The 13,865-nt window shown below is 36.9% G+C and overlaps 1 protein-coding gene across 9 annotated transcripts in view; it reads right to left on the bottom strand.

The window, feature by feature from the left end:
- The window catches only part of USP54 (ubiquitin specific peptidase 54), a 135,336-nt gene that overhangs the window by 70,496 nt on the left and 50,975 nt on the right, over positions 1 to 13,865 (bottom strand). The window contains exon 3 of one of the 9 annotated variants that reach the window (XM_086679987.1): positions 236 to 310. The exons of the other annotated variants lie outside the window; for them this stretch is intronic. The gene's annotated coding sequence lies outside the window, so the exon portion shown is untranslated. The remainder of the gene's footprint in view (positions 1 to 235; positions 311 to 13,865) is intronic. 9 annotated transcript variants of the gene reach the window in all.

A 13,865-nucleotide genomic window follows, 5' to 3' on the forward strand; every position in this document is an offset into this window, starting at 1 on the left:
CCACTGTCATCACCCTAGTTTATACCACAATTACTTCCCATTTAGATTAGTATAATAGATTACCTCTTGCTGGCCTCCTATCTCTTGCCATTCCAATTCACTTATATAATTACTTTTTTAAAAAATTAATATTTCTCTTTAATATGCCTCATTACTTATTTTTGTGCATTTTACACAAAAAGGTAAAAAGCTTGAATTATGCCTTAGCAGAAGAGCGAGGTAGGATCACTCTCACCTTTTTCAAGTCCCAAGCAAGGCAAAGATGTCTACTCTTACCACTCCTATTCAACATCATACTGGAGGTCACAGCCTATGCAACAAGGCAAGAAAAAGAAATAAAAAATAGAGAGATTGGGATGGAAGAAATAAAACTGTCCTTATTCACAAACAACATGATGTTCTTTTACATTTAAAAGTCCCAAGGAGGGGCGCCTGGGTGGCGCAGTCGGTTAAGCGTCCGACTTCAGCCAGGTCACGATCTCGCGGTCCGGGAGTTCGAGCCCCGCGTCGGGCTCTGGGCTGATGGCTCGGAGCCTGGAGCCTGTTTCTGATTCTGTGTCTCCCTCTCTCTCTGCCCCTCCCCCGTTCATGCTCTGTCTCTCTCTGTCCCAAAAATAAAAAAAATAAAACGTTGAAAAAAAAATTAAAAATAAATAAATAAATAAATAAAAGTCCCAAGGAATCTAAAAAAAAAAAAAACAAAACAAAATTCTGAGAATATGTGGGGTAAGTCATAGAACACAAAGTCAGTACAAAAAAACCGCTGATTAACTATACTTCTATATACTAGCAGTAAACAACTAAAATTGAAATTTTTTACAGTGCCATTTATAATAACACCACAAAATATAAAATAATTAGGCAAGAATATAACAAAACATTTGTAAGACCTATGTAGTGAAAACTATGAAACACTAGTGAAAGAAATCAAAGATGATCTAAACGTAGAAAGGTATGCCATGTTCATAAATTGAACAATTTTAAAATGTCAGTTCACTCCAAATTGATTCATAGATTCAATGTAATTTCAAATAAAAATCTTAGCAGGATTTCTTTTTGTAGAAATTGACTAGCTGATTGTAAAAGTTATATGAAAAGGCAAAGGAATTAGAACAGCCAAATTAATTTTGAAACAGAAGAACAAAGTTGTAGAGCTCAATAGTCAACACCATACAATACTGGTGAAAGAATAGACAGATCAATGGAACAGAACAGTGGCCAAAACAGGCCTACATATACGTGGTCAACTAATTTTTAATAAAAGTGGAAAGGCAACTCAATGAAGAAAGGATTGTCTTTTCAACAAATGATATTGGAATAACTGAACAACATGCAAAAAAGTGAACCTTAACCCACACTTTATATCTTACACAAAAATAACTCAAATTGGATCATAGTTCTAAATGGAAAACTTAAAACTATAAAAATTCTAGAAGACAAAATTTTGTGACCTTTGGTTAAGCAAAGATTCCTTAGATATAACAAAAAAGCACAGTCCATTAGAAAAAAAAAATTAAAGAATTGAACTTTACCATAATTAAGAACTTTTATTCTTTAAAAGACACTGTTAAGGGAATAAAAAGGCAAGGCAAAGATTGGAAGAAAATATTTTCAAATCACATAATGGATAAGTGACTTGTATCTAAAATATATACAGAATCCTCTAAACTCATTGATAAGAAAAATTACCCAATTTTCTTAAATGGGCAAAAGATTTTAACAGATCCTTCACTAAAGGAGATACACAGATAGCAAACATATAAAAAGATATTAAATATAATTAGTAATTAGGAAATGGAAATTAAAACCACACTATGTGCTTATTAAAATAGCTAAAAACAAAATCATAAATATTTAAACCGTGCTAAAAAATATTTAAAACTGGATGATAACAAGTGCTCATGAGGGAACGCCTGGGTGACCCAGTCGGTTAAGCACTCAACTCTTGGCTTCAGCTCAGGTCATGATCTCACAGTTTCGCAAGTTTGAGCCCTACGTCGGGTTCTGCACTGGCAGCGTGGAGCCCTCTTGGGATTTTCTCTCTCCCTCTCTCTCTGCCCCTGCCACTTGTGCTGTCTCTGTCTCTCTCAAAATAAATAAATAAACTTAAAAAAAAAAAGTACTAATGAGGAAGAATAGAGCAACTGGAACTCTCCAAAATTGCTGATGAAAATGAAACATGACACAGTTAGCAATTATAAGTAAAGTTAAATATACTTTTACCATATGACCTAGCAATCCCATTCCTAGGTATTTTACCCAAAAGAAATGAAAGCTTATGCTCACATAAAAACCTGTATACAAGTATTTATAGTGGCTTTACACATAATCATGAAAAATTGGAAACAACCCAAAACTTCTTCAACTGGTAAATGGTACATCCATACAATAGACTCAAAAATAAAATGTAAAGAACACTGTCATACACAAAAGCACTGATGAATTTCAAATGTACTATGCTAAGTGAAAGAAGTCAGACTCAAAAGCTATATACTACATGATTTCACTTATATGACATTCTAGAAATGTCAAAATTAAAAGTCAGAATAGATCAGTGGTTGCTAGGAGTTGGGAGTAAGGGTAGAGGTTGATTACAAAGGAGCAGTACCAGGGTGATGAAACTGTTCTGTATCTTGACTGTGGTGGCATCTCTATAATGCATTTCGCAAAATTCAGAACTCTATACCAAAAAGATTTTGGTATTTTTATGTAAATTTTGGTAATTTAATGTAAATTACCAAAGATTTTTAAATTGCTTTTTTTTTTTTTTAATTTTTTTTTTTTCAACATTTATTTTTGGGACAGAGACAGAGCATGTACGGGGGAGGGGCAGAGAGAGAGGGAGACACAGAATCGGAAACAGGCTCCAGGCTCTGAGCCGTCAGCCCAGAGCCTGACGCGGGGCTCGAACTCACGGACCGCGAGATCGTGACCTGGCTGAAGTCGGACGCTTAACCGACTGCGCCACCCAGGCGCCCCTTAAATTGCTTTTAAAAAGCATATTCTGAAGTGTAAATTAAAAAGTTTCCCAAAAAAATCCCTCTTGCAAAATAATATGCAAATTTCTTAGCTTGTTTCTTAATAACACAATCTGACTTTAATTTACCTTTTAAATTTATCTCCTTTTATTTCCCTATATGAAACCTTCTTCCCAAAGTGTTCTTCCATTTCTGTGACCTTAACTCTGTTTTACCTACTTGGGATATTAAATATCCTTCTTCCCCTCTTTATGTAGTCCAGCCTCTTTGTAAAAACCGTAGAAAACCTTCCTTGGCCACCTCAAGCCTGAAGAGATCACCCCCATTTCTTAATTCCTAAATAAGTTTTCTATAATTTTAAGAACAATTAATGTTTCTATTATACCAATGTTTCTAGGGTCCCCTGTTACCCTCCATCTCTAAAGGATGAGCTTTATCCCACCCCATTTGAGAATGGGGAATGGATGGAGGTCAGAAGCCAACTGTGTTATATCTATATATCTGTTATTGTGGGTTACATTATCACAAAATTTTACCAAAGCTTCTTTTACTTGTCATATAATCCATCTTTCTGTTTGTAAATTGTGACTCTACCTATACATACAGAAAAAGTATGAACTACATATATATATAAACTTGCCATATAATTCTTTCATCTTATCAAGCAAGATATTTTTTTAATGTTTACTTATTTGTTTTGAGAGAGAGAGAGGGAGGGGTGTGAGACAGAGAGAGAGAGAGAGAAAATCCCAAGCAGATTCCAAAAAGAAAAAAAATTGGTGAGCATGTAATATACATTACAAGTGAGCATGACACTTAAGTGTCAGTCTATTCCAAAGAAGGTGTCCACATACAGTTTCAATAGAGAATCTTGCTTAGTTTTTATGTCATTATATGATGATTAAAAATAGCCACCACCTAGAGTCGATGGGGAGGGCAGGGGCGGGTGGGAAATGGGTGATGGGTATTGAGGAGGGCACTTGTTGGGATGAGCACTGGGTGCTGTATGTAAGTGATGTATCATGGGAATCTACTCCTGAAGCTAAGAGCATACTGTATACTCTGTATGTTAGCTAACTTCACAATAAGTTATATTTTAAAAATAAATAAATAAATTAACCACCACCTGGATAATGGCAACTAAGCTGTATTTATTTAATTTTATTAATTTATTAATTTATTAATTTATTCAAATTTAAATTAAAAATGCTCCCATAGCCTATTACCCAGTACTCCTCTCTGATTGATTTTGCCCCTCACAGTAGCAACCAATGGACTCTCAGCATTCTGCAGAGAACAGTCCTAGACTACAACAAACTGAGAGATAGCAGGCTACCTGGCAGCTATTTATTCCCAAACTCTACAGAAAATATATCATCATCTTTACCCACATTTACTAGTTTCCAGCCAAGTCTTAAAACTATGAAGTAATCAATCAAAGGTGGAAAGAGGAGAAAGAACACCTAAGAAATTACTGTGTTGCTCTCAACTCTGAGTAAGTTATAGTGACCTGTATTATACTATTGCTGAATAGACTCTGAAGAGCCCTAAATAAGTTCTGTTCATAATTTTTTTCCACTAAAGGTATAATTGACAAATAAAATTATAATGTAGTATATAATAGAGTATAAAATGTGATTATGTGATATATGTATACACTGTGAAAGGACTCCCATAATCAAGTTAATTTAACACATACTAGAAAGAGAATAGAAAAGATAAAATGAAGAGCTCGATTTTTGAAAAGATAAATAAAACTGACAAATCTTTAGCTACACTAAGAGAGAAGACTCACAAATATACTCAGAAATGAAAGAGGGGCACTTGGGTGGCTCACTAAGCATATGACTCTTGATTTCAGCTCAGGTCATGATCTCAGGGCTCATGGGATCGAGCTCCACCTAGACCTCTGTGCTGACAGGCTGACAGCATGATCCTGCTTGGAATTTTCTCTCTCCCTTTCTGCCCCTCCCCCACTGTCACACATGCACATACTCTCTCTCTCAAATACATAAACTACCAACAAAAAAAAAGAAGAAGTGAAAGAGGAGCCATTTACAATAACTGAAATCATGAGAATCATAAGAAACTACTGTAAAGACTCTTAACTATAGAGAACTGAGGGTAGGAGGAAAGGTGGGTGGGAATGGGTTAAACAGGTGAGGGGTATTAAGAAGGGCACTTGTGATGAGCACTGGATGTCCCAGGAAACCAATATTACACTGCATGTTAACTAACTGCAATTTAAATAAAACTTTGGAGAAAAAAAACAAAAAAGTTTTTTGTTTTTGTTTTTGTTCTTTTTTGAGAGAGAGGAAAGGGCAAAAGTGAGTGAGGGGCAGAGGCAGGCAGAGAGAGAGAGAGAGAGAGAGAGAGAGAGAGAATCCCAGGAGGGACAAGAGAGAGAAAGAGAGCAGGGCTCACCTGAAGTGAGGCTCATGTATTTTAGTATCCAAAAACTATCAAGAACTGATGGAACTCAACACCCAAAACACAAATAATCCAGTGAAGAAATGGGCAAAAGACATGAATAGATACTTCTCCAAAGAAAACATCCAGAGGGCCAACCAACATATGAAAAAATGCTCAACTTCGCTCATCATCAGGGAAACACAAATCAAAACCACAATGAGATACCACCTCACACCTGTCAGAATGGCTAAAATTAAGAACTCAGGCAACAACAGATGTTGGTGAGGATGCGGAGAAAGAAGATCTCTGATGGGGTGCCTGGGTGGCTCAGTTGGTTAAGCGTCTGACTTCAGCTCACATCATGATCTCATAGTTCATGAGTTCCAGCCCGCATCGGGCTCTGTGCTGACAGCTCAGAGCCTGGAGACTACTTTGGATTCAGTGTCTCCCTCTCTCTCTGCCCATCCCCTGCTCACACTCTGTCTCTCTCTCTCTCTCTCAAAAATGATAAATAAACATTAAAAAGAAAGATCTCTTTTGCACTGCTGGTGGGAATGCAAACTGGTACAGCCACACTGGAAAACTGTAGGGAGGTTCCTCAAAAAATTAAAAATAGAACTACCCTATGACACAGCAATTATACTACTAGGTATTTATCCAAGGGATACAGGTGTGCTGTTTTGAAGGGGCACATGAACCCCAATGTTTATAGCAGCACTATCAACAACAGCCAAATTATGGAAAGAGCCCAAATGTCCATTGACAGACAAATGGATAAAGAAGATGTGGTATATATATACAATGGAGTATTACTCGGCAATCAAAAAGAATGAAATCTTGCCATTTGCAACTACATGGATGGAACTAGAGGGTATTATGCTAAGCGAAATTAGTCAGAGAAAGACAAATATATGACTTCACTCATATGAGGACTTTAAGATACAAAACAGATGAACATAAGGGAAGGGAAGCAAAAATAACATAAAAACAGGGAAGGGGAGAAAACATAAGAGACTCTTAAATACAGAGAACAAACAAGGGTTGCTGGAGAGTTTGGGGGGGGGGCGCTAAATGGGTAAGGGGCATTAAGGAATCTACTCCTGAAATCATTATTGCACTATATGCTAACTTAGATGTAAATTTAAAAATAATTAATTTTAAAAAAAGAAAAAAGTAGACCTTACCAAAATTAAAATATTTTGTTAATTGTTGATTTGCTAATAAAACAAAAGTATTTTACTTTAATATTTATTAGAACATTACAACTCAAAAAAATAAAATTAAAAAAAAAAAAAGCAGGACCCCTGTATTATATGAGCTTCAGGGTCCATACAATCTGAATCCTATTACAGAAAATGGGCCCCTATAATATATGTTACTTGAGAAAAAACATAATTCAAAAGCTACTTTAAATTCAGTAATACTGGGGTACCTGGGTGGCTCAGTCAGTTAAGCATCCAACTCTTGATATTGGCTCAGGTCGTGATCTCCCAGTCATGAGATCAAGCTCCATGCTGGGCTCCTTGCTGGTGTGGAGACTGCTTGGAATTCTCTCTCTCTCTCTCTCTCTCTCTCTCTGCCCCTCCCCAAGTTCATGCACACATGCATGTGCTCTCTCTCAAAATAAACATTTAAAAAATAATAAATTCAGTAATACCAATAAATTTGTATTTTACTAATCAAAGCAACATCTAGTATGTTAGTCATTGTATTTAGTTTATTAGCACTAAATCGGTAAATTATACTGTTGATGTACATTTGGATTTTGGATTCTTGAACCTATTGTGATAATTCCACCGAGGATCCACAGCTGACAAAATAAAAATGACAGGGCTTGGGGCACCTGGGTGATTCAGTCAGTCAAGCCTCCAATTTCAGCTCAGGTCATGATCTTGCAGTTTGTGAGTTCGAGCCGTGCATCGGGCTCTGTGCTGACAGCTCAGAGCCTGAAGCCTGCTTCAGATTCTGTGTCTCCCTCTTTCTCTCTTCCCCTGCTCGCTCACACACTCTCTCACTCACTCTCTCCCTCTCTCTCTCTCTCAAAAATAAACAAACATTAAAAAAAAATTTTTTTAGTGACAGGGCTTATTACATTTTATTTTATCTTTAACTTTTTTAAATGTTTGTTTATTTTTGAGAGACAGAGTGCACACGAGCGGGGGAGAGACAGATAGAGAGGGAGACACACAATCTGAAGCAGGTTCCAGGCTCTAAGCTGTCAGCACAGAGCCAGATGCCAGGCTTGAACTCACCAACCGTGAGATCATGACCTCAGCTGAAGTCGGATATTAACCAACTAAGCCACCCAGGCACCCCAACAGGGCTAATTTAAAAGATCATAGCTCAGGGCACCTGGGTGGCTTAGTTGGTTGAGTGTCAGACTCTTGATTTCAGCTCAGGTCATGATCTTGCAGTTTGTGGGATCGAGCCCAGTGTTGGGCTCTGTGCTGACAGTGCAGAGACTACTTGGAATTCTCTCTCTCCCTCTCTGCCCCTCCCCTGCTCTCTCTCTCTCTCAAAAACAAAACAAAACAAAAACCAAAAAACTTAAAAGATCATAGCTCAAGACTACCAGCCTTAAAAATAATGTTCTAGAAGCTAATTTAGGGAAAAAAATGTTATTTCTCTGTATTAATGAAATACAAAGAATAATTACTTCACAAGTATATCCAGTACCTCAAAATGTACTGCCATTTTTCTGAGGCCAAAGTAATAAACCAGACTATAGCAGAAGCTACTCTAATTATCCCCTACTGTATTCCTCATCAACAAAGTCAGCCTCTCTTAGCTGATGTTTCTAAAAAACACAAAATAGTCATTCAAATGTTTGCTGAAATGAAACTGGCTTGTGCGTAAGAGAGATGAGGCCTAGAGGAGCACTTGGCCAGGAAGAAAGAGCCTGTCACCCTAAGAGATAGTGGGGTAAATGAGGTTCATAGATCTACAGGTTATTAGCATTGGAGACTTCATTATAAATGGGACATGAAATTGGCTAAGACCAATGAAGTGTAGAAATTATTTGTTGCTACAAATCCTGGGGACCCTTTGATGAGACCAGGTAAAAGGTGTAGAAAGCTTAGAAGGGATTAGGTCTTTTAAGGAAATTTATTTCATAATAAAAAAAGCTCGTTGAAGTCTCTAAGTAAACATTACTAATTTCATGTGTGGAGAATATGACATTTATATAAATGATAGCATCAAAGTATCTCCATGAAAATATTTATTAACTGCAAGGTAAAAGATACTATTAACTTTACTGTGGAGCAACCTGGCAGAAACCACCTTAATCAACAATCAAGGTCAACCTCACCTGCAATAATACATACTAACATCATGAATCCTATTGTAATAATACACTGAGAAGGACACAACATTTGCAGTATTCTTGCCTAAATCATATGACCTGAGTCCAATCATGAGAAAACATCAGAAAAGTCCAAATCAAAAAACATTTGATAAAATAACTGGTCAATTTTCTCCAAAAATGTCAAAGTTATAAAAGACAAAGACTGAGGAATTTTTACAGAATGCAGGAGACTAAAGAAGAAAAGCACCTAAAATGCAATGTGAGAACCTAGATAGGCTCCTGGAACAAAAAAGAACACTGGCGGACAAACTTGTGAAATTTGAAAAATGTCTTTAGTCATTAGTAGTATTGTACCAATACTAATTTCCTGGTTCTGATCATTGTACTATGGTTATATAAGATGATAACACTAGAGGAAGCTGGCTGAACTATTTTTGCAACTTTTCTGTAAGTCCAAAATTGGTTCAAAATTTTAAAAAAACTTTAAACTGTATAAATAATTCATTGAAGGAGATGGAACCTTGAACCCAACAGGAAACAGAGAGGCATTTGGAAGAATAAGATCTATATGCATAAAGGTAAGTGGACTAAGATTTACAGGAAAAGAGGAGACATTGACATAGTTTGTGATCCTGGTAAACTGGAGTCCAGTGAAGCCTTCATGTGAAACCTCTGGGTTTATTATGTTTAACATCACCGTATAGCAGTTAATGGGTTCTTCTATCAGTTCAGGAACCTGTTTCTCAGAACTTGATTTACCCAGAATGAACTATTAGAAAACGTTTTAAATCCACAAGAATAAGTAAATGTAAAAAAGGGGGGGGGGCTTATTATGGTGATGGAATTATGGATTTTTTATACCCTTTTCTCTATTTTCTAAATTATCCATAATTCATGGATATATTATCTGTAATTCATTATTTTCTTAAGTAAAACTAAAATTGGGATTTAAACTCATTTTCCCTAAAAATACAATGAAAGGATGCTGGACCAGAGGTAACCAATCATTGAAGACACCTAATATACTAAGAATATGAAAGCTGTTTAATAACTAGTAACTATTTCTTTTTAGAAACAGGGGGCTAGATTTGGATGTCTATTTCCTTTCATTCTATTCTCATTGTAACTGCTGCTAAGGTTCAGACCCTCACCACCTCTGGATCAAAGCACCACCTTACTGACTCACTGCCAAGCCTCCAATCCTACATGTAACTACAAGAGGACTCCTAAAATACCACATTACTCTCCTTTTCAAAAATCTTTAATGGCTCCCAGGAGGGACATTCTTTTGGCTAGAGAAAAATGGTACTTTTCTAATTCATAAAAGGGAAAATTAATGGATGGATTTTTTTTACAAGTTTCTGTCCCATAACTTTTTGTCTTCCTATTCTAGTACTAATAAGGCAAAAACATGAACAAATAGCAAACTTAAAGAAAAAAAAAGCAGTTAACCAGACCTATTTTGACAGCTTTTTTTTCTTATTGACTCATTTTCATGATTGTGATTTTTATACTACATATTTTTATATACACATATTCTTCCAGTAAAATTAACTATTAATTTATAAAATGAATTCAATATACCTGGCGCCTGCACAAAGTTTGAAAATTATTAGATCTTACCACTATTTCCAGCTACAACTTCTATTCTCTCATTCATTGATCAGAAATTTCACCGAGCACCTATTATGTGCCCCTCACTCATCCTCCACTCTAGGTAAGCTGGACTCTTTCTGTATAATGAATATGCTCTGTACTCTACTCCCTCAGCACCTTGGCTCTACTATTACCTCCACCAGGAGTGCCTTTCCTTTCCATTTCTTCTTGTTAAAAATCGTAAGTATCCTGCAATCAAAAGCTGCATCAAAAGCGTTCCCAGGGGCGCCTGAGTGGCTCAGTGAGTTAGATGATCTTAGATGACTCTTGATTTGGGCTCAGGTCATGACATCACCATTTGGGAAACTGAGCTCTCCCACCCTTCCCAGGACAGCACAGAGCCTGGTTGGGATTTTCAATCTCTCTCTCTCTCTCTCTCTCTCTCTCTCTCTCTCTCTGTCTGACCCTCCCCTGCTCATGCTATCTCTCTCTCCCTCCCTCTCTCTCTCTCTCAAAATGAATAAACTTTAAAATTTTTGGGGGGGAGCCTGGATGTCTCAGTTGGTTAAGCGTGGGACTTTGGTTCAGGTCATGATTCTCACAGCTATGTTCAAGCCCCGCCTTGGGCACTGTGTGGAAAGATCGGAGACTGGAGCCTGGTCGGATTCTGAGTCTCAGTCTCTCTCTGTCCCTCCCCCGCTAGCTCGCACTCACTCTCTCTCTCAAAAATAAACATCAAAAAAATTTTAATTTCTTAAAAAATAAAAATAAATAAATAAAAAGCATTCCCAGATTCCTTCTCTCTTTCACCTTTCCATTTTCACTTATTTCATCCTCTTCTGTGGTCTCAGCACATGTGGAACATTCCCACATGTTACAGTTATTTGTGTACATGGACTATAGCATATATTCCTTAAGGGCATCTTTTTATTCCACACAAAGGTTGAATACATAGGCAGTGAATCGCTGAAAAGTTTAATTGAAAGAGAACACTTTTTGTTTGAAGGGATAAGTACCTAGAACAACCAATTCCAACATCCTGATAAATTCTGACTTTCCTTAAATAAAAGAGCCCCCCAAATGCCCATATCTAGCTTGCGATACCGTAGGTTTTTTCTAATGGAGACTCTAACAATTGAATCAATATATGCTTCTGATTCAAGCTTGAAAATAAAGAGATAAACATCTACAACCATAAAAAAAGGCTAAGCTATTTGTTGATTTATGGGCTAGTTATCTCAAACTCCCCAGTGAATACAGTTACTCAACTCAAACAATTTCCTGAGGGTTGGACTTTGGCAGCTTCAAATTATTACATCATGTACAACAACAAGAACTGTATGCTGATAAAAAATAGAAAGTCTTATTTTTCCTTTTATAAGAACTTAGAAAACTGTCATGTAAACAAATTTTCCAAAACCAATTGGAAAGAAAATACAAAGCCAAGAAGACATGTTTCACTTTGTTGTAACTGACAAACTCAGAAATGGCAGTTGCAGGCTACTTAGCCCATCCTTATAAGGATCCAGAGTTGTAAAGATAATTTACTGACTTCTGAGGGAAGCAGCATGATAGTAGAGAGAACACAGTGGTTAAAAGTGCAGGCTCTGCAGGGCCAACTACATTGCATAACCTCAGGAAACACCATACTCACAGTGGAGATCCAAGGGGTACCATTCCCAGAGAACACAATGTGAATTATACAACTTAGGGTTCAGAGTTAGCAAAGTAGAACAGATCTGGACTCCACCACCTAACAACTAACAATTGTATCATCTTAACCAAGTTACTGAAGTCTCAGGCACCTCATCAGTAAAGTGGGATTAATAAATAACATCTAAATCGTGGGATTGTTGTGGAGATTAAATGCAATAATGTATACATGTTTAATTAGCCTAGTACCTGGTAATTAGTAAGTGAGGCATAAATGCTTTGATGATGATGATAAAGAATAAGATGAATCTACATTCCAATCCTGCTCTATGACTTTCAGGTCATTTACTACCTATAATATATATGATCTGCTGAGAGTATTCAACAAAATTATATATGCAAAATATTTAGGGCCAGGTACAAAATAGGAACTCTGATTATGATTCCTAGGAGATTTGGGGGGGCACCTGGCTGGCTCAGTTAGTACAGCATGCAAACTCTCTAAAAAAAAATTTTTTTTTAATGTTCTATTTATTTTTGAGAGAGAGAGAGAGAGAGAGAGAGAGAATGAACAGGGGAGGGGCAGAGAGAGAGAGAGAGAGAGAGACACAGAATCTGAAGCAGGCTCCAGGCTCTGAGCTGACAGCACAGAGCCTGGCACGGGGCTTGAACTCATGAACCGCGAGATCATGACCCAAGCATAAATCAGACGCTTAACCAACTGAGCCACACAGGCACCCCTAGAGCATTCAACTCTTGATCTCAGGGTCGTGAGTTTGAGTCCCACATTGGGCATAGGGTTTCCTTTAAAAAAAAAGTGATCATGATGATTGGCCATCCCCTATACGTCTCTTCTTCCCTCTCCCTTTCTCTCTTACATGTACAAATACACACACGTAAACTTAATGTAAAGTTGTATGACATTAAACTATAATTGTTAGCATAAACCCAAAGCCATATCAAAATGAAGGCAAATGTATTCTAAAAATAATGCATTCTGAATACAATTCACCTAGACTACTATAGTAACTTCCAAACCATTTTTCCCTTTCTAATCCCATCTATAAAATATTGCCAAAAGCAAACTCTGATCAATCACTATTTATGTATGTAGCTTAGAAAGCTTCAGTGACAAAATACAGTCAAAACTCCTTGGCCTTAAATGACCTTCTATAATCTTAACCCATGCATGTTTCCAACCTCATTTACCACTAATCCCCTTAAAACATACACACACACAAAAAGTTTTCTGTGTATACTCAATAAGGAATATTACTTCCTTTCCCACTCCCATCTTCTCAGTCCTACCTAATACAAGTAATCCTCTCCACTCAGCAAACCTGTTTGAAGAAGCCATTCTGCTGGCAATTTACAGCAATAGAGATTAATGATAGTCACACCCTATCAGGAAGGAGTAGTCATTTATATTAACTCATTTTCCAAAGGATTGTCTAAATATGGCTCCTTACCAATTGGGACATATTCCCTCCCTCCCTCCCAGGAACTTCATTCATCAGTACTTAACCAGTATACCTGTACTTTATTAGAATACAATATAGGAAGTTACACTTCCTTACACCCAACAGATGCTCAATACTTACTAAGTTAAAGAATGAATGAAGAGCTAAGCTTTGTAAAACACATTTTTCAGTTTCGGGATTAATTCAGTTGTAAGTATACCAAGTCATCTCTCTGTCTCTTCCTTGAATGTACTGCCTACATCATATCATACCTAAATCACACCTTCTGTTTCCAAAAGGTCTATGGAAGAAAGATACTCTACTTTATGGCCAGAAGGACTAACACAATATTCTTTCTCAAACACACTGCTAATAGCACCAAACTAGTTAACAGCAGGGGTTAAAGGAAAGAGAATCCATAGGTTAAAGGAAAGAGAATCCATAGCAATTATATTAGGC

Source organism: Puma concolor, chromosome D2 (assembly GCF_028749965.1).
Source record: "Puma concolor isolate L17-30 chromosome D2, mPumCon1.1.hap2, whole genome shotgun sequence".
In the NCBI taxonomy this organism is placed as follows: domain Eukaryota; kingdom Metazoa; phylum Chordata; class Mammalia; order Carnivora; family Felidae; genus Puma; species Puma concolor.